Source organism: Schistocerca serialis, chromosome 3 (genome assembly GCF_023864345.2).
Source record: "Schistocerca serialis cubense isolate TAMUIC-IGC-003099 chromosome 3, iqSchSeri2.2, whole genome shotgun sequence".
Classification (NCBI taxonomy): Eukaryota; Metazoa; Arthropoda; class Insecta; order Orthoptera; family Acrididae; genus Schistocerca; species Schistocerca serialis.
Window position 1 is genome coordinate 239,244,844 of NC_064640.1, and position 22,500 is coordinate 239,267,343.

Sequence of the window (22,500 nt, forward strand, 5' to 3'; positions counted from 1 at the left end):
AGAAATCCGGGTTCTACCCGCGACACAACAAATGTGTCGGCTCGTTACTCGCTGCTATAGAGCGCGCGGTCAGAACGGCACGTTCTGAGTCACCGCAGGCTTCTCAGGCCGACCTCACGCGCTGCCCGCCACTTGCAATCTCCTGGCCGTTGCGAGTGAAAGTGGGTAGCCGCTAGTCGGCAGGTCACAACTGCATCCCGTGTACGGTATTATGGCAGCCGCCGCAGCTTGCATCGCCTTCTTACACCGTCGCTTTTCCTCTTCGACAGACCAAACTTCGTTTTCTATCAAACTCTGTCTTTACAAATGTGGTCGTCCACCGCTGTACTGCATTCCACGGCGTGCTAAAGTATTCGTTATTACGCCATGAGATGCTGTGCCGATAGCAGGTCGAACAAACTTATTTATATTTCCACAGCTCATATTCTAATGCGCCTTCTAGATAAGTCAGATTTAGAGCAAGTGCTTTCTGTTTAATCAGCCGATTAGTTTGGTTATTCCCACGCACGCACATCTCGTGTAATCCAATAATATTTTATTTCAACGCTACTCATAAGCCTGCGAAATGTCACGTGTATTACTACGTAACTCCACGAAGAATATAAAGAATAGAACCATGTAATTAGAGCCGGCAGAGTAACGTTCCGCGAACGGCTTGCGCGACTGAAGAGCGAAGGGAGAAATAACTTCTTCCCACAACACGTAGATGAGTAACAGGAAACACGTAGGTACTGGAACCGAGTTTTCGTCGTCGTCGCCGACAGACAGTTCAATAAAGCAGTGTGGTACTCCTTTAGTCCGCCACATACCGCGAAGGAATCTTATTTAATCCACGGATGTTGGTAAAAACTGATTTTCAGGGTTCGCCGCCTGTCCTGTTTTACCAGTCTGCTCAACCTATGACGCCCGACATCTGTAAAGAGGGGTGGCCGGGCAACCCCACGACGTCTGGAAGAGGTTTCACCTTGGTTTCGCCACCTGTTGAATACACTCAGCACAGCACTTCTGCAACACCCGACAATTCGTGCAGTTTCCGAAATGCTCGTGCCGGATCTCCGGGCCATCACAATATGCACTCGGTCACACTCAGATAGCGCACCTTCCCCATCCTACACACGGACAGCACGCTCTCTGATACTACATGCACCGTGTGTGTGTGTCTGACTAGCAGTCATCCCTCGCTAGGTGACGCCTATCGCCTGGTCGGGTTTATATCGATAGCAGGTTGGTAGTCATAATGTTCTGGGTGAGGAATGTGTGTATCGCTCGAGATTCATCGAGCTTCGCACTGACATCACGCGAAAGTTACTTTCGTCCTTAAGGTTTGCACATCAGTGTGTGTTATGCATAACTGCTCTTCGGAAGAAGACATGGAAAACAAGGCCCGCATCTCGTGGTCGTGCGGTAGCGTTCTCGCTTCCCACGCCCGGGTTCCCGGGTTCGATTCCCGGCGGGGTCAGGGATTTTCTCTGCCTCGTGATGGCTGGGTGTTGTGTGCTGTCCTTAGGTTAGTTAGGTTTAAGTAGTTCTAAGTTCTAGGGGACTTATGACCACAGCAGTTGAGTCCCATAGTGCTCAGAGCCATTTGAACCATTTTTGAAAACAGGATGTGTGCTTCTCATTTTGGTTTTGGACGCCTCTCACATCAGTCTTCCTGAATAAAGGTATGACTCCACACACCAAACTGATGGTGTATCTAACAGTTGTTTCTTCCCTGCTCTATGATTGTGAAACCTGGCCGTCAGCTCAAGAAACTAGAACACTTGAACCAACAGAAGCTTAGATACATTCGGAACATGAAATGGGATGACTTCATATCAAGCACAACTGGTCCTGAGAAGGCGAAGATTTAACGTATAGAAGCCACCCTCATCGTGCGTCTCAATCGGATGCGAAACAACAGAGTTTCCAGACGAATATTGTACAGTGAAGTGGCTATATCCTCTCAGTCAGATGCCAGTAATTTCGTAATTTTTTAAAGTACAGAAAGAGGCCAATGATAAGTAGTTAGGCAGTTCAATATTTTATAGGAGGGGAGGCGGAGATTAAGACAAACATAGAGTGGAAGACGGAAGTCACGTTTAAAGAACCATGTGATACTGATTCACCTAGGCTGAGCCAGGAACGACACGAAACCGCAAACGCCCTCGACGGTGAAAGGTGCGAAGTATGTAAGCAGTTGGTAGTCATGAAAAGTCCTAAAGGGGTGTCAGTGGCATACTGTTTAGCGATCTCTCAAATCCCAAAAGAAGGATTTGTCCGAAGAAGAAAAGGGAGAAAAAGAAAGGCAACACACAGGAAGCAATTATAATATTGTTTCTTTCGCGTATGCACTTCCCCTTTGTTGGACGTTTCATTCCGTTTTTTTCGAATTTCATTTTATTTTTCTACTTGAATTAGCTCATAATTTACCCCATCGAAATATACTCATAGTGCTTATTTCAGCAATGCGAATGAAATTCTTTAGATTCCCTTGTGATAGTAGTGGGCACTGGCGAAAATCCTACACACGAATTACTTCCATACGTTCCGGTGACTGACACCACTGCGGGTTCGTAGTTAGTCACTAGCTTTTCTTGCCGCTAAAGATGCCGTTACGGTATTCCGATTTTCGAAATATTATCAATGTGAACTGTATATAAATAATGTTAGCTACTTCTACTACCTATGAAGTAAATATGCTAAATATTGCAACCAAAATAAAAATCTTCAGAAATACTTTATTCATAGTTTTTACAAAAGCATAACGATTAACACAATTGTAACACGCAAGACGGAATCTGGTATAATACTAGATAGTCATGATTTATTTCTTTGGTTGCACGACATCACAGCCGCAGAAGGATTTAGAAATCTATTGCACACCAACTTGGCTGCCTGACTGGTTGATCATTGAACGGGAAGAACGAGCGACGCAGTAAAACCTCCAGCCCAAAATCTTCGCGATGTATACAAACATTATACAAAATTTTAAAACGTTTACCGCCCTCGTCACGTCATTAGCTCAAATAGAGGTCATACACCCCTACTTAAGTTTGATTTAAACCCTCATATCAAAACATAAAACGCACTATTAACATATGCTTTTTCCTAAATAATTCCAGGCTATTGCCGGGATGGTTCCTTTGAAAAGAGCACGGCCTAGTTCGTTCCCCAGCCTTTCGTAATCCGGGCCAGTGCTGTCAACGGGACGATAAACTCTAATTTTCTTCGAAAATGTGGCGTACGTCAAAAGCATAACAGGCAGGTACGTCTTTCTGCTGAAGAACAGACATGCGTGAGTGAAATGTGATCTATGCAGTGTGATTCATCACACCTTTGTAACCGGGAGGATCACGACGATTTGATCATTGCTTTCACCACCACAGCTTCTTGTCCATCACCTCCAGCATCTAGTTTTCCCTTTGGTACATGAGCGTCTGGCTCAGTAGCGAAATTACGTCCAGTATGATTCTTTCACTTTACAGTAAGGTGTGTTTGAAAGTAAGTGGTAGCTTAAAATGTGTGACGGGCTGTGTCTCTAACCCAAAATATTGCCTTGAAGGCGCGAGGGCGGATCGTGAGTAGCGATCGGATAGCTCAGTCGGTAATTCCCCATAAAGCGCAAGGTTGTGCACTGGTGTCCCTTTCCGGCAAATAGTTTTAATCTATCAGGAAGATTCAGTGAGATTACTGCCAGTAAGGGAATAGCACAAGGTTCAATTATGTCTTCTATGATGGCTCCTTCGCTCCTGTATCACTTTCTTTGTTCACCTTTTTTTCCTCTTTTGCTACCCAACTGAATGCAACAACCTTATACGATGGTTCCAGAAAGTAAAAGCTGTCTGTACGAGTGTACTCTGGGCCATTTTCTCTGTTGGGTACACTTTATGAATGGTCTGAAAAGTGTTAAGAATATCTTAAAAGATAAGATGATAAATTCCTTTACTCGATTGTGTCTCACCTGTTCCAGTGCCTTCAGGACAACTTAAACCCAGCGTTGTTCATTGAAAGTATCTAATAGGCGAATTCTTAAGATGAAATCAGGAAAATGTAATGTGCAGCCGAGAGTATCGCCCCCCTCTGTTCCACACACACACACTATGAAATTGTGGTACTTCTCTACAACATTATAAAATAAAGGCATAAAATTCACATTTTTCAGTATTTTGCTTTCGGAAATTCGTCATAGCTAGAACAATTCTGAATCTCCTTATAAACCAGGGATTTGACTTGCTCCAACATTGACTTAAAACATCGATATTCGCCGTACCCATTTCCGAAAGACAGCTCTAGTTCCAAACAGGTAGTGAGTCACTCCATGGGCGAATGAACAATGGTATGGATTATATTTTTTCGTGCTTGTCGCATCACTTACAATTGCCGCCTGATGTGAAGTGGCAACTCACCACACTCATTACAAAAGCTTTGCCATCAGCCTAACTCCATTATCGTGGAATGTATCCAATACCTTCAGGTATGACGGTGTGGCAGAGCAGTACCTCGGTTCTATAAAGCGAGAGCAGACAAGCAGGGTCTGCTACAGAAATTCAGTGACCAATGCACTTTAAGATACAGTACCTGAAGAAGAAGAAGAAGAAGAAGAAGAAGAAGAAGAAGAAAAATGAAGCATCTAGAACACATGGTCGGATGTCAATGTAACTCTGTGCACGTACACATCATCGGCGCGTATGTAAATGATTAGAACTGAAATTCTCAGTGACAGCTAGAATGGCCATAAGGGTGCATTAGTGTTGTTACTTGTCCTGGTAAGGTATATAAGGAGTGTGAAAAGTCGCCATCTGGTCTGCTCGTCGAATCGAACAATATCCAGATTTGTGAGGCATTAGGGTACGACGGTAGCCCAAAGTTGGACTGAATTGGCATACTCGTCGCCAAAGTTCTGGTTGATCATGTCTAACTACCACAAGGGAGGATGGCCATATTGCACCCCAAGCACGTCATAACCCCTCCACATACGTGCCTACCATCCGAGTACAAGTAAAGGACTCCCTGAAACATTCTGTGTCATCCCGCGCCATTGGTTGGAGACTAGTAGCAGCCACACTAGAGTCCGTAGCTCGTGGTCTAGTAGCTAGCGTTGCTGTCTGCGGATGACGGGGTCCCAGGTTCGATTCCCAGTCGGGTTGGGGTTTTCTATGCCCGGGGACTGGGTGTTTGTGTTGTCGTCATAATTTCATCATCATCATCATCATCATCATCATCATCATCATTCGTGACAGTGGCTCGATTGGTCTGTGTAAAAAAAAAAAAAAATGGACTGTGTAAAACTTGGGACTTTGTACAGACGCTGATCACCGCGCAGTTGAGCGCCCCACAAACCAGTCACCACCACCACCACCACCACCACCACCACCATCATCATCATCATCATCCAGACTAGGGTACCGTCCCATACGTAGGCTGCCGTTAGCACTGTAACACAAACGGCTGCATTTGGAGTGTTGCCATGACCGGAAAGCCTGGGCTGCGGATGGGAGTGGAGGCTAACACAATAAAATGTGCATTAAAATCCCCACAAAAGTGGAACGGGCGTGGTAGCCGTGTGATATGGCAGGGCAGATTTCTCTTATCTAGACCAAAGTTAAAGGAAAGATATCTTCACCTTTGCGGCCTATGAACTTTATAGCAACTGTCTGGATGTCGGTGTGGAGGAAAGCTATGAGTCACGATGCATATCATCCATACAGACAGTAGCGCCACTTCTCGCAACTGTAATCTTGTTTCTTGCACAGACTATAATCACTTAACATTGGGGTGTCTCTTGCAGAAGCACACACAAGCACAAAGATTTCCCACGCTCTGGAAGTCGCAAGTAATCCACACGCTACGTGCATACATTGATACTCCGATCTAGTATTGCAGCTACACTGCCTGACAAAAAGTGAAGCACCCAGACGCCGTGGTCTGTGTGTCAGTGTGACTTCGCGCACGTACAAACCATCGGCGTTATGTAAACAGAGCTGCAATTCCTTGTAACAGGTAGAACTGCCACCAGAGTGCACTGGTGTTGTTCGCGTGTAGTTACGGGGCCTGGCACGATTTACGCGTGTAAGGGGCCTGAACAGCGCCAGATTTTCAGTGATTACTGAAGGACGCGGAGATGGCGAGTACTCGTCAGAGACGGCGTTGTTAGCGACCAAAAGAATTTGAAACGGGCCTCATTGTATATTTCCGTCTGGCCGGCAGGTCGAATCGTGTAATGTACAGATTTGTGGGGCATTCGGATGTGACAGTGGCCCGAAGTTGGACTACATCAGAACGTGATGGCAGGCATACTTGTTATCAATTAAGGTTCTAGTCGACCAGGTCCGTCAGACAATCACAAGGAAGGACCACTTTACATCTACTTCTACATTTGTACTCCGCAAGCCACCCAACGGCGTGTGGCAGAGGTGCACCAAGCACGTCGTATCGCCTTCGTATCTGCACGTGCCATCTGAGGACAAGTAATGGATTCTTGCAGCACTGCGCGTCATTCCGAGCCGTTGGTCGGAGACTAGCAGCAACCGGAATAGACAGCTACTGTCCCATGTGTAGGATGCCGTAAACACCGTGACATAGACGATCGCATCTGGTGTGGTGTGGTACCTTGTCCGGTAAGCATACACTACTAACGAACAGTGTCGTACTGTGTACAGCGATTAATTGCGGATCTGCACTACCCTCGGATGACCAACGTCGGCGAGTACAGCGGCGGCCTTGGTAGAGGCTCCATCCCTCTAATGCTTTGGAGACGCTACCTGTGTCATGAGCCATATATGACTACAGGTTTCGGTTGGTGGGGACTGAGGGAACTTTGGCGGCACAACGCTACATCACGGACATCCTGCGTCTTCATGTTCTTCGCAAATTGATTTGATTTTATAATTCAAAAAATGGTTCAAATGGCTCTGAGTACTATGGGACTCAACTGCTGAGGTCATTAGTCCCCTAGAACTTAGAACTAGTTAAACCTAACTAACCTAAGAACATCACAAACATCCATGCCCGAGGCAGGATTCGAACCTGCGACCGTAGCGGTCTCGCGGTTCCAGACTGCAGCGCCTTTAACCGCACGGCCACTTCGACCGGCGATTTTATAATTACTGAAATAACACCTCGTACTCTGTCACCACGTGAAATTTCACTTCGTTTCCACCTCCCCGAGTGGGAGTTTCACTTTTGTCAGGCAATGTATTTTAGTGGTGTTTGTTTCTTTGTTTGCACCCCTGTCTTACCGTCAAGAGCGAAATTCTGTGGTATAGAGCGGTTCCATTTGAGGGATTTGTTAGTTTCCTAAGGAAGACAAACTACCTCGTTTTGTATAGTATAGTGATCAGATCATTAAGACAGAAGCAACGAGACATGCTCTAACAAACTCGGGCATCAATTTTTGATGAACACTTCCGTTTCATTAGCAACCCGTCTACACTTACCACAAGCTTCTTGGCCATTACAATTTTTTTTTTATATAGGTTGGTGATTTAGGGCTGTTGTACCTTCCTGCAGATAAAGATACCTGTAATAAATTCAGGGACTATGAATGGTTTGGAAGTTAACACAATGCCGCTGACTTGGACTCACCGATTACTTAGTTCGAAATACTCTTAGCATCGGCGATAACAGCATAATCGCATTCTGGTTACTGTTCGCTTTTGTCACGTTGCATGATGTCCTTGCACGTCACGACAACGTTTCTGCAAATAAGCGCGTTCTCTAAGGTACTCAGCGTTTAAAAACGTGTTTCTCTGATGGGAGATAACGGTTTCTGTAAGTGGTGTCCCATTTCCAAGTTTTCCCACGAATTTAAGTTTTCAATATTTTCCTGTTACGAGACGGAGGGCATCTCAAAAAGTCTTACACCAGTTAGAGCTGGTACGAAATATAACAGACACTAGCAAACAAACCGCTACTGTTAAATTTAACTAGAGTACACAGATTATCCGTACAGAACTTCCGTAAAATTTGTTTTGTCAAGTATATTCTAACATTTAACTGATGATAATTTTGTCAATGCGAATCCTCATGTTAACAAGCACACAAAAATGTGCTTAGAACAGACGCTAAAATTGCATACCACTGCTTTTAGTCATGCTCCAGATTACTCTAACATTACTACTCATCCCCACCAAACGAAGAAAAAAAATGTAGGCGTTAGGAAATGATGTCTTCCCAAGGTTCGAAGGTGAGCACGATAGTAATTTGCCGCTGTCGCTGCCCCCCCCCCCTCCCCCCTTACATGTAGCAGCTTGCGGCAGGAACGCCTAATGGAAACTCGTGGTCTTCTATGCAGCAGACCGTGACATACGCTTCCACAGCGGCTGCGATCCAAACAGCACGAGACCAACGGTCACGAGAGTACACAGCGCAGCACAATTTTCCGTTGGCGTAAAATGTTCAAAAAATTCCATTACGTGTAGTTAAGTACATGCGTGTTATTGAAACAACAATATTTAGTGAAACCTTTGACAATTTATCCTTAACACGGAAACGAGCAACTAAAATGAGTACAGTACAACTAGCCTTCAGCTGAAATCGACCGATTAAATATGCCGCGAACGAGAACATTGGCTACGCTAACGTCAGTCTGTTACAACCACCTTTGCTTGATATTCACATTGGCAAATTATGACCGTCCAACATAACCCAGACTTCGGGCTACGCTACAAACCAAAGTACTACCACAACCAAATCGACCGATTTCAGTCTATCGCCAGTTGTGCCGTACACATTTTTTGCGACTCGAAGCAGCGAATGGAGATGGTGTGCGAGGCTACATAAGAGGACATCCCATTATGACGCTCACATCAATTTTGAAGAGATTGGGAAGTTCTGCACTGATCTCTTCCAGGCACAATCTCTAAACCTACAACACACTTGACACAAAATGGATAAGCTTCGAGAACGCGACAAGCCCCTAAAGCGAAGTCTATCCAGGCAACCACCTTATTACAACCGAAGAGTTCTATGCTAGATGGGAAGAAGAGAAAGCCTGGTTTGGTGTTTTACAATAGTGAAGAGTGCTTTGATGCAATGTGTTGTGTTAATTTATTGCCTTTCTTCTTTTCGCTATTGGGATGTTAATTTCCGGTATAGGTCGGTGTTTCAGAATGCACTGATCTGTTTGCTGTGGCCTTCTGCGAAAGTAGTTTCACCTCTCCGTTATCTGGTTCCCAAATTCCTGCATAATTGTGCTATATAGTAGGTTTGGCACGTATTGCAGGAAAGTGCGTATATTTCCTCGCTGCAAAATTTATCTGAGGTTCTATTGTTTGTCCGTACATTTCCTGTGTTGTATCATACTCCACAGGGATTCTTTATTACATTATTTCCCTGAGCTACTTTGTTATGCATTAGTGTGTACTACTTGCTACATTTCTTTGTTTTCCTACGTTAAGTTGTACCTTGTGTAGTGTTTTCAAGGTGAATCTATGAATCCCATGGTATTGTGACCGTTCTGTTCAATATTTTCTCTATTTCACAGCAGAAATGATTCCAGACAACATTACCCAATAAATATTCAGTGTATTTAGTGACGACTCATGTATATACATGAGAAATATGTTCACAGCGATGTCAGAACTGACGAGAGCAGTAAGAATACAGCACTGTTGGCTATATTAAGTTAGGTTCTTTAGTTGTGCAGGGACTTTACACAGATTACCTGTTATTCGTTATATTACCTCTTACTGGACAGTTGCGTCCATTCATGTATGGTAGAACTACCACTGTTGTTACAGCTGTCGAATGCCGAACCGAAGCTTACAAAGCATCACAATGAAGGACGAAAAGCTACGAAAGTGCGTATTCAAATCTGTGTGTAGCCCACATTACGGTGATTTTGTGGTTTGACTATTCAGCACTGTACTTACCGTTAATTACAATTAAGTTCTTTATTTCTGGCATGAATCTTTGCCTTTCTACCTCACTTGCTTTTTTAAAGAGAATGTTTTTGGTTATTCTTGTGTTCAATTAAAATGCATATACCACTGAAATTCTGGGTTCCTACAACACCAAATTTTGAAAGTTGTTTCATATCAGTTTCTTACCATTATCGTTTGAATTTTTTCCTTCATGTTTTCGTGTGAATTTGATGTGTATTGGTTGATTTTATTTAAAAAATATTGTTTGGCCCAATTTTTGAATACATATCCGACATTACGTGTCCTGATACCTTGCTGTCCCACTGCAGTCGTTATTTAACCGACGAAATAGGCTTCATCGATCCTATTAAAAGTATTCCTGTTTTTAGGTTAAACACTTTAGTATAAACCTTTCGAGGTATTAGAAATTAAAATATTCGTTATAGAAAAACAGTTGTTTTCCATATAGGACTAAGTTGAATTCTTAGACTGAACACAAAATCTTGAATAACCTGACAGAAAACGCACTGCTTATGTGGCAACACCGCGGAAACTGTAGGGAATGATTTTCTTCATGTTAAGACGGCGTTGAGTAGTTTTTCTGAACGACTAAGACCAAATAACATCTGAGAACGATTATTTCTGACAACTGTTTTTTTTTCAGCTGCAAAGTATTGTGCTTTAATGTGGTGTAATAGTTGTCATATTAGTCTCAACGATGCCCATGATTGCTGCTACACAGACTAACTCCTGCCTACTGGCTCCCCCTGCTAAATAATATCTATCCACCACAGATTCGCAGAACTGAGACCCTACCAGCAGATTACTTCAAAAAACAAGAAAATAAGGAACTATCCATTCACCACGACATACACGTCTTGCGGAGAGACAGGCTTCGCTCGGGACACTCGCCAATAATGCCCGCTGGACAACTAGCTACAAGTAGCACCAAAGGAAGATATCTCTCGAACAAGAACTGCCAACACATCGGAAATGGACCGAGAAACATAACTGTAACATTGTAGATGTCTAACCTGATAAGAAACTGTGGGTCAGCTTAGATAGAATCCGCACTGGATGTGGTCTACATCTACATCATACTCCGCAAGCCACCTGACGCTGTGTACAGTTCTCCCTTCTATTCCAGTCTCGTATTGTTCGTGGAAAGAAAGATTGTCGGTATGCTTCTGTGTGGGCTCATCTCTCTGATTTTATCCTCATGGTCTCTTCGCGAGATATACTTAGGAGAGAGCAATATACTGCTTGACTCCTCGGTGAAGGTATGTTCTCGAAACTTCAACAAAAGCCCGTACCGAGCTACTGAGCGTCTCTCCTGCATTGTCTTCCACTGGAGTTTATCATCTCCGTAACGCTTACGCGATTATTAAATGATCCTGTAACGAAGCGCGCTGCTCTCCGTTGGATCTTCTCTATCTCATCTATCAACCCTATCTGGTACGGATCCCACGCCGGTGAGCAGTATTCAAGCAGTGGGCGAACAAGTGTACTGTAACCTACTTCCTTTGTTTTTGGACTGCATTTCCTTAGGATTCTTCCAATGAATCTCAGTCTGGCATCTGCTTTACTGACGATTAATTTTATATGGTCATTCCACTTTAAATCACTCCTAATGCCTACTCCCAGATAATTTAAGGAATTAACTGATTCCAGTTGCTGACCTGCTATACTGTAGCTAAATGATAAAGGATTTTTCTTTTTATGTACTCGCAGCACATCACACTTGTCTACATTGAGATTCAATTGCCATTCCCTGCACCATGCGTCAATTCGTTGCAGATCCTCCTGTATTTCAGTATAATATTTCACTGTTACAACCTCTCGATATACTACAGCATCACCCACAAAAAGTCTCAGTGATCTTCCAATGTTATCCACAAGGTCATTTATATGTATTGTGAATAGCAACGGATACGTAGAAAAACTCAAAGTTTTGTTCGGCTGAAGCCGCACTTCAGGTTTCTGCCGCCAGAGCGCTTGAGAGCGCAGTGAGAGAAAATGGCGACAGGAGCTTGAAATGCACTCACGTCAGTCAGTCATAACAGTACAACGACACTTCAGGACGAAGTTCAACAAAGATCCACCAACTGCTAACTCCATTCGGCGATGTTATGCGCAGTTTAAAGCTTCTGGATGCCTCTGTAAGGGGAAATCAACGGGTCGGCCTGCAGTGAGCGAAGAAACGGTTGAACGCGTGCGGGCAAGTTTCACGCGTAGCCCGCGGAAGTCGACGAATAAAGCAAGCAGGGAGCTAAACGTACCACAGCCGACGGTTTGGAAAATCTTACGGAAAAGGCTAAAGCAGAAGCCTTACCGTTTACAATTGCTACAAGCCCTGACACCCGATGACAAAGTCAAACGCTTTGAATTTTCGGCGCGGTTGCAACAGCTCATGGAAGAGGATGCGTTCAGTGCGAAACTTGTTTTCAGTGATGAAGCAACATTTTTTCTTAATGGTGGAGTGAACAGACACAATGTGCGAATCTGGGCGGTAGAGAATCCTCACGCATTCGTGCAGCAAATTCGCAATTCACCAAAAGTTAACGTGTTTTGTGCAATCTCACGGTTTAAAGTTTACGACCCCTTTTTCTTCTGCGAAAAAAACGTTACAGGACACGTGTATCTGGACATGCTGGAAAATTGGCTCATGCCACAACTGGAGACCGACAGCGCCGACTTCATCTTTCAACAGGATGGTGCTCCACCGCACTTCCATCATGATGTTCGGCATTTCTTAAACAGGAGATTGGAAAACCGATGGATCGGTCGTGGTGGAGATCATGATCAGCAATTCATGTCATGGCCTCCACGCTCTCCCGACTTAACCCCATGCGATTTCTTTCTGTGGGGTTATGTGAAAGATTCAGTGTTTAAACCTCCTCTACCAAGAAACGTGCCACAACTGCGAGCTCGCACAACGATGCTTTCGAACTCATTGATGGGGACATGCTGCGCCGAGTGTGGGAGGAACTTGATTATCGGCTTGATGTCTGCCGAATCACTAAAGGGGCACATATCGAACATTTGTGAATGCCTAAAAAAACTTTGAGTTTTTGTATGTGTGTGCAAAGCATTGTGAAAATATCTCAAATAATAAAGTTATTGTAGATCTGTGAAATCGCTTCAATCATTTGTAATAACCCTGTAAGAAAGGAGTGCGTTCTACGATGCAATAAGTGCACGTGGAATTATTTTGTGAATGCCACTGCTACAGCGGTGGAATGGATTAGAAATTAGGCACTAATACTTAGTCGACTTAGTTTTGTTTTATGCAATGATATTCATTACATATTATAAATGCACTGCACGTGTATGTCAAAGAATGAATTATGACACACACATGCAGTTTAGTCCCTTTAATCCTCAAACCAACCAACTCAATTCGAACGTAGTTCTCTAAGCAACACACTGCACGTCGCTTAATTTCATCCGCTGAAAATATTTTATCCGGGTTTATAGTCATAGAAAGAACAGAGTCATGTGGATCAAGTGCTATAAGTCTGACGCCAGCTACAGCTCAGTCATTACAAACTTTTGAGCATTGTACAGAAACGCTGAGGGAAGAACCAACCGCTGTGGAACGGTGTTTCCAGGCTCCTTAGCGACTTCAGCAGGGCACTATTTTGCCTATTTTATCCCAACAGCAGCTTTATCGAAGGGCATGTAACTCGTATAGCACTGTGCTCTGACGTAACGACCAGTAACTTCTTGATAGAGCTGCAGTTTCAGACTAGAAAAGATGTCCCCTCACTTCCACACAGTCACCTCTGGTTTTGTGACTTGGCTGGAATACCATAGCAAGAGAGCTCTGACTTTTACTCGCACAGCAAGATGCACCGCTTTTATTTTTCTTGAGCATTTATTGCAACTACTGGACATGATGTGTCATTTGCTCTTTTCTCTCAGAGTGTAGCACTCCACAAAGTATCTTCACTTTAACGCGATCAGGCAGTGGTGTGCGCTGTACGTGTAGACAGGTGCAGAGTTTCCAGTCTCATGATATCCACTGGCCTTCCTCGTCTAATTTTCCAACGGCAACAGTGTTTTCTGCAGTGGCCATTTAAGACTAAACTGGGCGCAGAGTGGAGGAGAGAAAGTGTCTAGATGTTGAAGTTAGCACTCCAGCTGTCTGAATCAGGCAACCGATACCGAGATGTGGGCTTTATTTCCGAAGGAGTGTTCCGCTGCCAGCTATGACGTTTTTGGCTGCAGAACTGTTTTTTAATCTTTCTTCCTTACCGATAAATTCAGTCATGTCGACATTATGATGTTAATAACTCCACGTACCTCGCCGCATTCAGTGCTTACTTTTTTCCATCTCTTTCTGTCTCGCCACAGTTACACGGCGGTCCCTACAACGCTGTGAGCGATTACCAAAAGCTGCAACATCTGATGAGCCGCTACGCGACTTGAAGCAGGTAACGTGAAAATAAAAATTCCGCCATTACGAAAGGTGACTAGTTGCAGCCAGCTCTGGAAGCCTTAATTCATCACGGATGCAGTGATTCCATCCATAATGCATAAAAAGCTTGGTAGCTCAAGCTTCCGCCTACAGTGTGTGATGAAACAGTTACAAGCGTATAAACAGGGAAGTTGTGAATTGTATTCTTATAACGTATTACATAGCTTCACTAGTACCTGTTTTTAGTGCTGTGACTTATTTTTAAGGAACAAGTTTAACTTCTCTCTTATGAAGTGAATACATTTACGTTTTAGCATGTCTGAAATGATAGATTTGTAAAAGTGCCTCGTTGGTAACTTCGGAACAACGTGTTCGCCAATTTTTAAGTATGGGTTATCTGGCAGATATGAAGCTGAATATCAGAATAAATCGTCTCCCGCGTCCAATGAAGGAAATTCCCCATGAGAAACCAAGTATTTACTGCATGGTCTCAGTGAGAAATAAATAGAACGGAGAAATTATATGCAGCTTGTTGCTCCTTATAAAGTGTACTGGGAGGGATGGGTGTACGAAAAGCCTTCTTCCTCGAAGAATGCTGTGTGTAGAAAACGGCTATTTGCAGGAACCTCTTCTAATTTTCTCTATGGTCCTTGCACACTATACATTTTGCAGCAATATATTTTTCGGAAGCTACCTAGAGAAAGGTGATCGGTAGCTAAAATTTTCTTTCTCGCGAACCACGATGTCTTCTTTGCCGAGTCTTCCATTGAAATTTCTTCTGCACCTGTAAAGCGTAGCCGTGGTGGTCTAGCAGTTAAAATACTGCATTCCAGCTTTGGAGTTCCCGGTTTCAATCCCGGGTGGGCGGAGGGGTTTTTCCTCGTCCCTCCTCCACGACAGTCCCAGGTCCACTCAGCCTATCAAAATGAGTGCGGGGGATAAAAGCAGGGGCGCTAGCAGAGGGAGGCCAGTGGGGGAGGGAGCAGCTGCCCCACGTGAAATTTCATTTAATTTACGAATATGAGAAAAGGCCTGTAACTGTAGGGCTCGGATATTTATTACCTAAAATACCTGGGAAATTATCACAAAAACCGGACAAGTGCGAGTGGAAGCGCGCTGTGAGGGTTCCGTACAAACTTAATTACGCATATAGACTTCATCTATAAGTTTTCGTGAATGAGTTAGTCAAAATATGTGACAAATGGCCGCATCTTTTCATTGCACTGACTTAAAAACTTAAATTTTTCACACCACCAAGGGACGTAAGACCTTAGCATTTGACGTAACTTTCAACTGGATATCTCTACTTATTCCTGAGAAAGAGGGTCTTACAGACAGACGGACAACAACCTGATCCTAAGAAGATTAAATTTTTAAAACTCACCTGCAAATATCCGTAAAATGTCGTAAAAATGATACAAAACGTGTAATGTGAGCTATAAAATAAACTAGAGCAATGAAAAGTTTTATAGGTGGTTCAATCGAAATTACAAAAAGGATATTTAAAATTCCTATGTTGTCTTTAAGAAATTTCATTCTTTGAAGACATACGAGAATTATTGTATAACAATGTTACAGCTGTTGCAGTGTATGACGGCAGAGGTCCTTGAAGGTTAGGGAATGTCTTGTCGGACAACACGTGTTTGTAATTAAATCTTTCGTAACTTACTGAAAGAACTTGAGCGTGAACGGCACTTTGCTATTTCCCTTTAGTTTTATGAACTAATCTAAAATGTAGACACATGAATATCTATATCTCACAAATGGACATTATGTTTGGTACAGTATGGATACAAAATATCGCTTTTGTGAATCGACAATGACAGTAAGTAGATGAACTATCAATTTATTTTCAACATAAATTCCTGAGCAACACTTTAATTTTAAGAGTGACATATTTGAAACATTACAGTACGGTATCTATATGACCATTACTTAATATAGACAGTAACTTCCTTACACAATTTTGTTCTTATTGCGTCTAAAGAATTTTAAATCTTATTTGAAAGACTATTCGTATTAGAGTCTTTGAAGAATATTGCTCTGTATGGCAAGGGAAAGTCTGTGGCACAAGCCCATCACCAGGGTATTGCCCTCACTGCAGGTACAATGCAGTCTTGTCGCCGCAGCACCAGGGAGGGGAGGGTGGCAGACAAAGGATATCCACAATCTTATGCTCTTTTTGCGCTTAGTATCAAATTAGTAACAAAGATGTGACATCATTTAAAACAATATATAATTTACTAATTAAGGTTTTTGTCACAGTTGGATAAAGATTTTTATTCCTGACTAGTTTCGAACATCTTCGTTCATTTTCAAACCATTACCTGTATTTGCAATGTTTGACTGCAGATAATTTCGATGGAATATATAATAGATTTGTTATCATATGCGACTGTGACAACCTTTGTTAATAAATTATAAGTAGTGTTGCGGACCCTTATACCACCGTAATGTTGTAAGTGCGTTACTACTTTCATAACAATACGCCAGTCGCATCATCCTCACAAGCGAAATACACAAAATTTATGACTGACATCTGATCTATCTTTTGCTCCAACTGACATGGAAAGCTGCTGGCGCCCGTGGATAAAAGGCAGCCGGAGCGATGGGCTACCCACCCCTCCCCCTCTTACCGTTAGTGCCCTTCTAGAAGGGCTGCACTGCCTGCAGTTACGCCGCTTGCGCCGTAAACTTTTCCGTTACCTATATAGTGTACTCGTCGAGATCTCTAAGTTATGGGAAACTTAACTCTGAATGATTAGACGGGTGTTCGAAGCGTCTACAAGAGGATGGCATTAAACACTGCAAGATCCTGACCACTATTCTCGGACGCAGCCCAGGTTTTTGGGTTCCTCATCAAGTTAAAGCAAAGAGAGCTGGTACTTAGATGGGTTATAGAGCTGTAACCAGCCCGATTTGTCAGAACAAGATTATTAAAAATATATCAAGGAAACTTTAGAGAATTAGTATTGGACTTGGTATGAAGCTAATCAAGTGCTTCGGACGTACCTCTCACACAAGTTAGAATAAGAGGGCGAGCAGGAAACGTACAGAGGCAGACAATCATACCTCACATCACCACTTCTCCTTCCCCCAACAACTACAGTCGCGGGTGGATCAGGAAACTGCACCACTACTACTACTGCTACTACTACTCCTTCTCGAAATCCTGTATTCAGACAATACGAAAAAAGCCCTATGAGGAATCCCGCATTGCAGTTCTGAGCATTGCTTTTGAAGGGTCGAATGTCCGTCACTACAACTGGGTGGACAGAGTAGTTGACCGTGATACAAGACGCCCGGGTTCGAATGCCGGCCGGGTTGGAGATTTTTCTCCTATCAGGGACTGGGTGTTTTTCATTATCCCCAACATCATCGACACGCAAGTCGTCAAAGTGTCGTCAAAAGACATGCACCAGACGGCCGAACTCCCCGAAAGGCGACTCACGGCCAAAATATGCCACACGGACATTTCATTTCATTTCTTTGGCCGAATGTCTACATGTCGTGTGGATAATTGAAGTGTGTTCGGTGAAGTGTTGTTATGGATAAGTATGGAAATGAGGCGAGACGGAGAAACCCTTAGCTTTGCATGCAACCTACCAAGACTAACACGCTCATGCGACGGAGGAATCACCAATAGTCTGACATCTTCCTTCCACGATACGGAGTGACGTGGTGTAATGGTTAAGTCATTGTAACCGTATTCTGGAGAAACAGTATCTAAATCATCATATATTCGCGGCACAAAGACTGATCCATAAAATTTCTGGCGTGCAGCCGCATAAATTCGACTTCTAATATTTCGGCTGAATACCGTCCAGCCATCTTCAGTCACTTCGGCTCAGTCTGAAGATGGCTGGACGGTATTCAACCGAAATATTAGAAGAAGTCGAATTTATGCGGCTGCACGCCCGAAATTTTAGCCGGCCGGAGTGGCCGAGCGGTTCTAGGCGCTACAGTCTGGAACCGCGCGACTGCTACGATGGCAGGTTCGAATCCTGCCTCGGGCATGGATGTGTGTGATGTCCTTAGGTTAGTTAGGTTTAAGTAGTTCTAAGTTCTAGAGGACTTACGACCTCAGCAGTTGAGTCCCATAGTGCTCAGAGCCATTTTTGACCGAAATTTTATGGATCAGTATCTAAATCCTCGTCCAGTTAAAGATTTAGGATTTTTGTGGTTTACCTTCACCACATTTAACAAATGGTGAGCTGATTTCTTAAAAGAAAAAGACTATTTCATTCTTGTTCAAGCTGAGCTTATATTCAATCTAGTGCCCTGTGGATTACGGAACTACTGTCTTCCTTTTCCCTTATATGCTACGGATAGATTTGCGATTTGAACGACGGCACTGGGGCAAGACCTGATCAGGAATTTTACGCTGTTACATCTGCTTCCTTTGCTGGTCATGTTATCGTGACGAAGTATTCGTCCACCACCACGATTCGAAACGGGTGCTTCCAGGCGAGTAAGTTATCTCAGACAAGAAGTTTTGCTATAATCACTTACTATTCTCCTTGGCCGTATTCATTGTTTAAGAGGTGTCTTACAGGTCACGGTTTTGGTGAAAATTCGCTTTTTGTATTTAACATCTACTTGCATTAACAAGCAGGAACTAAATAAATTGTCGTGTGACTAGGGCCTCCCGTCGGGTAGACCGTTCGCCGGGTGCAAGTCTTACGATTTGACGCCACTTCGGCGACTTGCGCGTCGAACAAGCAGGAACTGACTGAAGGGCAACACCACGTCGGTCTATGTTTAGTATCAACGTCTCTATCACAAACTGTCATTTCTAAGCATACTTTGCATGAAATTTAGCGCAAAGCCTTAATTGTTTCGATCATATATGAACTCTGTTAACGACTTGATGCTTTGGTGAACAAGGAACGTAAATGGTGACCTAAGGCTACAATTTTGAATGGTTTTCAGGAATTTTTATCATTTAGGAAGATATCCACTGTTGTGATATGCGTGTGAATTAGGAAAATAAGATGCAGATACACTCGAGAAATCTGGACCTGATAGATTTGGCGTTAAATTTTATACTGAGTTCGTAGTAGATAGGCAGCACGTAGAGTTGGCAGCTCGCAAGAGTATTGCATTCCAAGTGACTAAGAACCCCAGTATTATCCGTTTTCAAAGAAAATCACACGACAAACCCACAAATCAGCAGAGATTTCGGAAATGTCACAGGTGTAAAGTAAATCAATTTCTCGTTCTCGCAACGGTCGATCAATCTTTTTAAATGGAAATCGTGGTTTTAACTAAGTCCCCATCAACTCACATTTTTAAGGTTCAATGTTTTTGGTACCATTATAGTTCAGGTTTTTTCTATCCATTCCTCCGTATCACTGCGTAAGGCTTTTGTTGACAACATCCTGTCAATCACGTACGGACAAAGCCAAAGATGTTCTCGTACGTACTTTGGTGTCAAAGACTTCAATATTATTGAACCAAAGAAGCATAGACAGTATCGTTGTATATCTTGGCGCAATCAGTTAGCATTTTATTTCAGTAAAAGAGCGCAGTGTAATACCCAGAAGGAAACCTCGTTTGACCGCTCTTTCATGAGGTACCTCGAAATAAAGTACCACTCAGAATGCTGCAGCCTCGTCTAGGCTATGGTCTGCAAGCGCACCTGATTTATCTAGAGGTTTTTAAAAGCTCTTCCATTTGTAGTAAGATACTTAGAGGTCACTACCGCAAGTTAAACACTTATCTCTGCTATAACCCAAAGATGCTTCGGTGCACGCCAGTGCGTTCTTTTATTAGACTAAAATATGTAGAAACAAGTATATATTTTAGTTAGTTAACTCTGTCTTTAGAAATGAAAGACCGCTGCAATGAAAGGCTTAATACCCGCAGTTTAAAGCTATACTATTCTTAGTTGGAAATAACGCCTACCGAAAAATTTTTTATATTACCCTTCTTGGCTGTCGTGGCACAAAATGACGCTGCCAGCGTTCCCGAAAGGAAGTGCTGCACGAAAAATGTATTGATCCGTCTATGAAAACTGCAGAGTAATTCTCCCACAACTGTCGGGTACAGTCAGCCCTACAGTGCATGAATGCAGGTTACAAGAATCACGTAAGATCCTTCTAGGCGCTTTTTTTGTCTGTTACAGCTGTTGCTGCTACATTTCGTATTACTCTAAAAACAAACCACCGGCAACATCTGCCTTAACTATCGGTTGGGCTGTTTCGGACTAGGAAACAATTGCGAACCAGCCGCGTTACTCCTGTTAACATAATAAACTGTATTTGAAACATTACAGCAAACTCTAGATAACCTGATTCTCATGTGGACCAGCTTATTGTCATGCAGAAAGGATATGAAGCGAGTTCATTGAAACTGAATGGCCAATGGCAGCGTGGGCTTCCTCCCTTCCCGGAAAAGCCAGCGACATACAGAAACGTCAGTAGTACGGACGAGCGTCTGCCCGTGAGGTTCTTTGATACTTCCTGCTGTACCTGTTCCACATCAAACTTACTGCACAGGTACCAGACGGAAGCTAATAGCAATTTCCTTAAAATGACGTCACAGGTTTACAATTTCCATTCCTACTTCAAGTCTAGAAAGTTGCTAAGAGTCGTCCGCTGACTGAGGGTCCTATATTTGATTACATTATTCTGCGACAAACAACATTTATAATCACTTAATATTTAATCATTATTAAACTTATTTACTAGATATTAGTAAACAATAAGTGAATTACTGACTTATGAATTAAATGACTAAGGCAGAGAGATATCGCCAAACCTTAGACTCTTAGCAATCCTTAAATTACGTTACCGAGAGGTCATACAGATCAGCACTTTAAAAATTCTCTAGAAAATAGTAGTAATACTAAAATGCAACATTGTCGCCCACTTAAAACTGAAGTTACATGAGGCAACGCGAAAGTGACATCGCTACATAGCTCGCTACGTAGACTTTGTCCTTTCTGCGAAACATGCATATCATTTCTCACGAACACTAAATTATTTTCCTTACTACTCCGTAGAAACATCCTTCAACTACAATAAAGTACTGTAAACATCTGAGACAGTGAAAAACACTTTTGATCAATCATTCTGCTACCCAGATTTAACAAACAACTTTCTCCACTGCTGAAACAAGAATTCTTTGTTTTATAAAATCTCTCTCCTGCTAAGATGAGAAAACGAATCGCAAGTCGAATACGATTAAACGCAAACGCCGATTAATAGCTAAGTAAACAATACAAAAAGCAGATCTTTCATTTCACGAAAATTGATAAAAGTTACGTATTGTCAATGAAAAGACAGTAAATGTTTGTTGCATTTTCGCTGTAATCCTTAGCCATAGAAAGTAACTTCAGCAGTGTAAGATACGTACGATTGCTGCGGCGAACGCTCCCAGCCGACTACGACGTGCTGAATGTTACCTTCCCTCTCTCTCCACTTCACCTGTCCACGTAGGGCATGCAGGGGCGGGAGTGGAGTCAGTCGCACTGCATCAGTTCTCCCCACCCCAGTGCGCACCAGCCGGTGACGTCACGCGGTAAAAACTGACTTCCTTGGTTATTGATGCATAACCGCGTTTTCCAGTAAAATACTGCATCTCCAAGTAAGATTTGACCTGTGCTTTCTAACATATGAATGCATTATTGTTAGAAGCAGCCCGAAACTAAAAGCAGTTGTGTAATAGCTGTGCTGGATGTCCATTTTCCTCAGAAGCCAGCAGGACTGAACACCTGTCAGAAGTGTGTCTTCCGTGCCCCTATCCTGCTGGGAAGCTCTTCAAGGAGGTTATGTATGCATGCAAACGATATAATTATTGCACTACGTTATGATGATAGTTCGTGAGTGTTCGGAAAAAAAAGAAAAGAAAAAAAAAAGCAATCACAATAAGCATTTACTCTGACTTCTGAAACCAGTTCATGGCAATCTGATTTTAGGTTTTGGCTTCGAGTTCCTGTAAATTATGAAAATGATATCTGGTGCAGACTGTAACAGGAACCATCGATCAATTACTCACGTCATTGTGTAATAATGCTCTCCAACGACTTCGTATTGCACAGGAAGTTCGTTACCCACAGTTTTAAACATTGTTTTCTCGTGAGAATGATGTGAAGATATGTCAGATCCAAGACATTCAAAATTTGTGTTTAGATCGAATTCATAAATCCATGGAGGAATAAAATTCTGTAACAGTGTTTAGACACGCTTCATCTTTGTGTTTTTACAATTCAACTTCATGGGGATGAGAAAC

At 42.9% G+C, this 22,500-nt stretch overlaps 1 long non-coding RNA gene across 1 annotated transcript in view; it reads right to left on the bottom strand.

The window, feature by feature from the left end:
• LOC126471576 (uncharacterized) overlaps nt 1-21,653 on the bottom strand; it is a 272,508-nt gene extending 250,855 nt beyond the window's left edge. The window contains exon 1 of the long non-coding RNA XR_007586344.1: nt 21,625-21,653. This is a non-coding gene — a long non-coding RNA (uncharacterized LOC126471576). The remainder of the gene's footprint in view (nt 1-21,624) is intronic.
• Nucleotides 21,654-22,500: the final 847 nt, after the last annotated feature.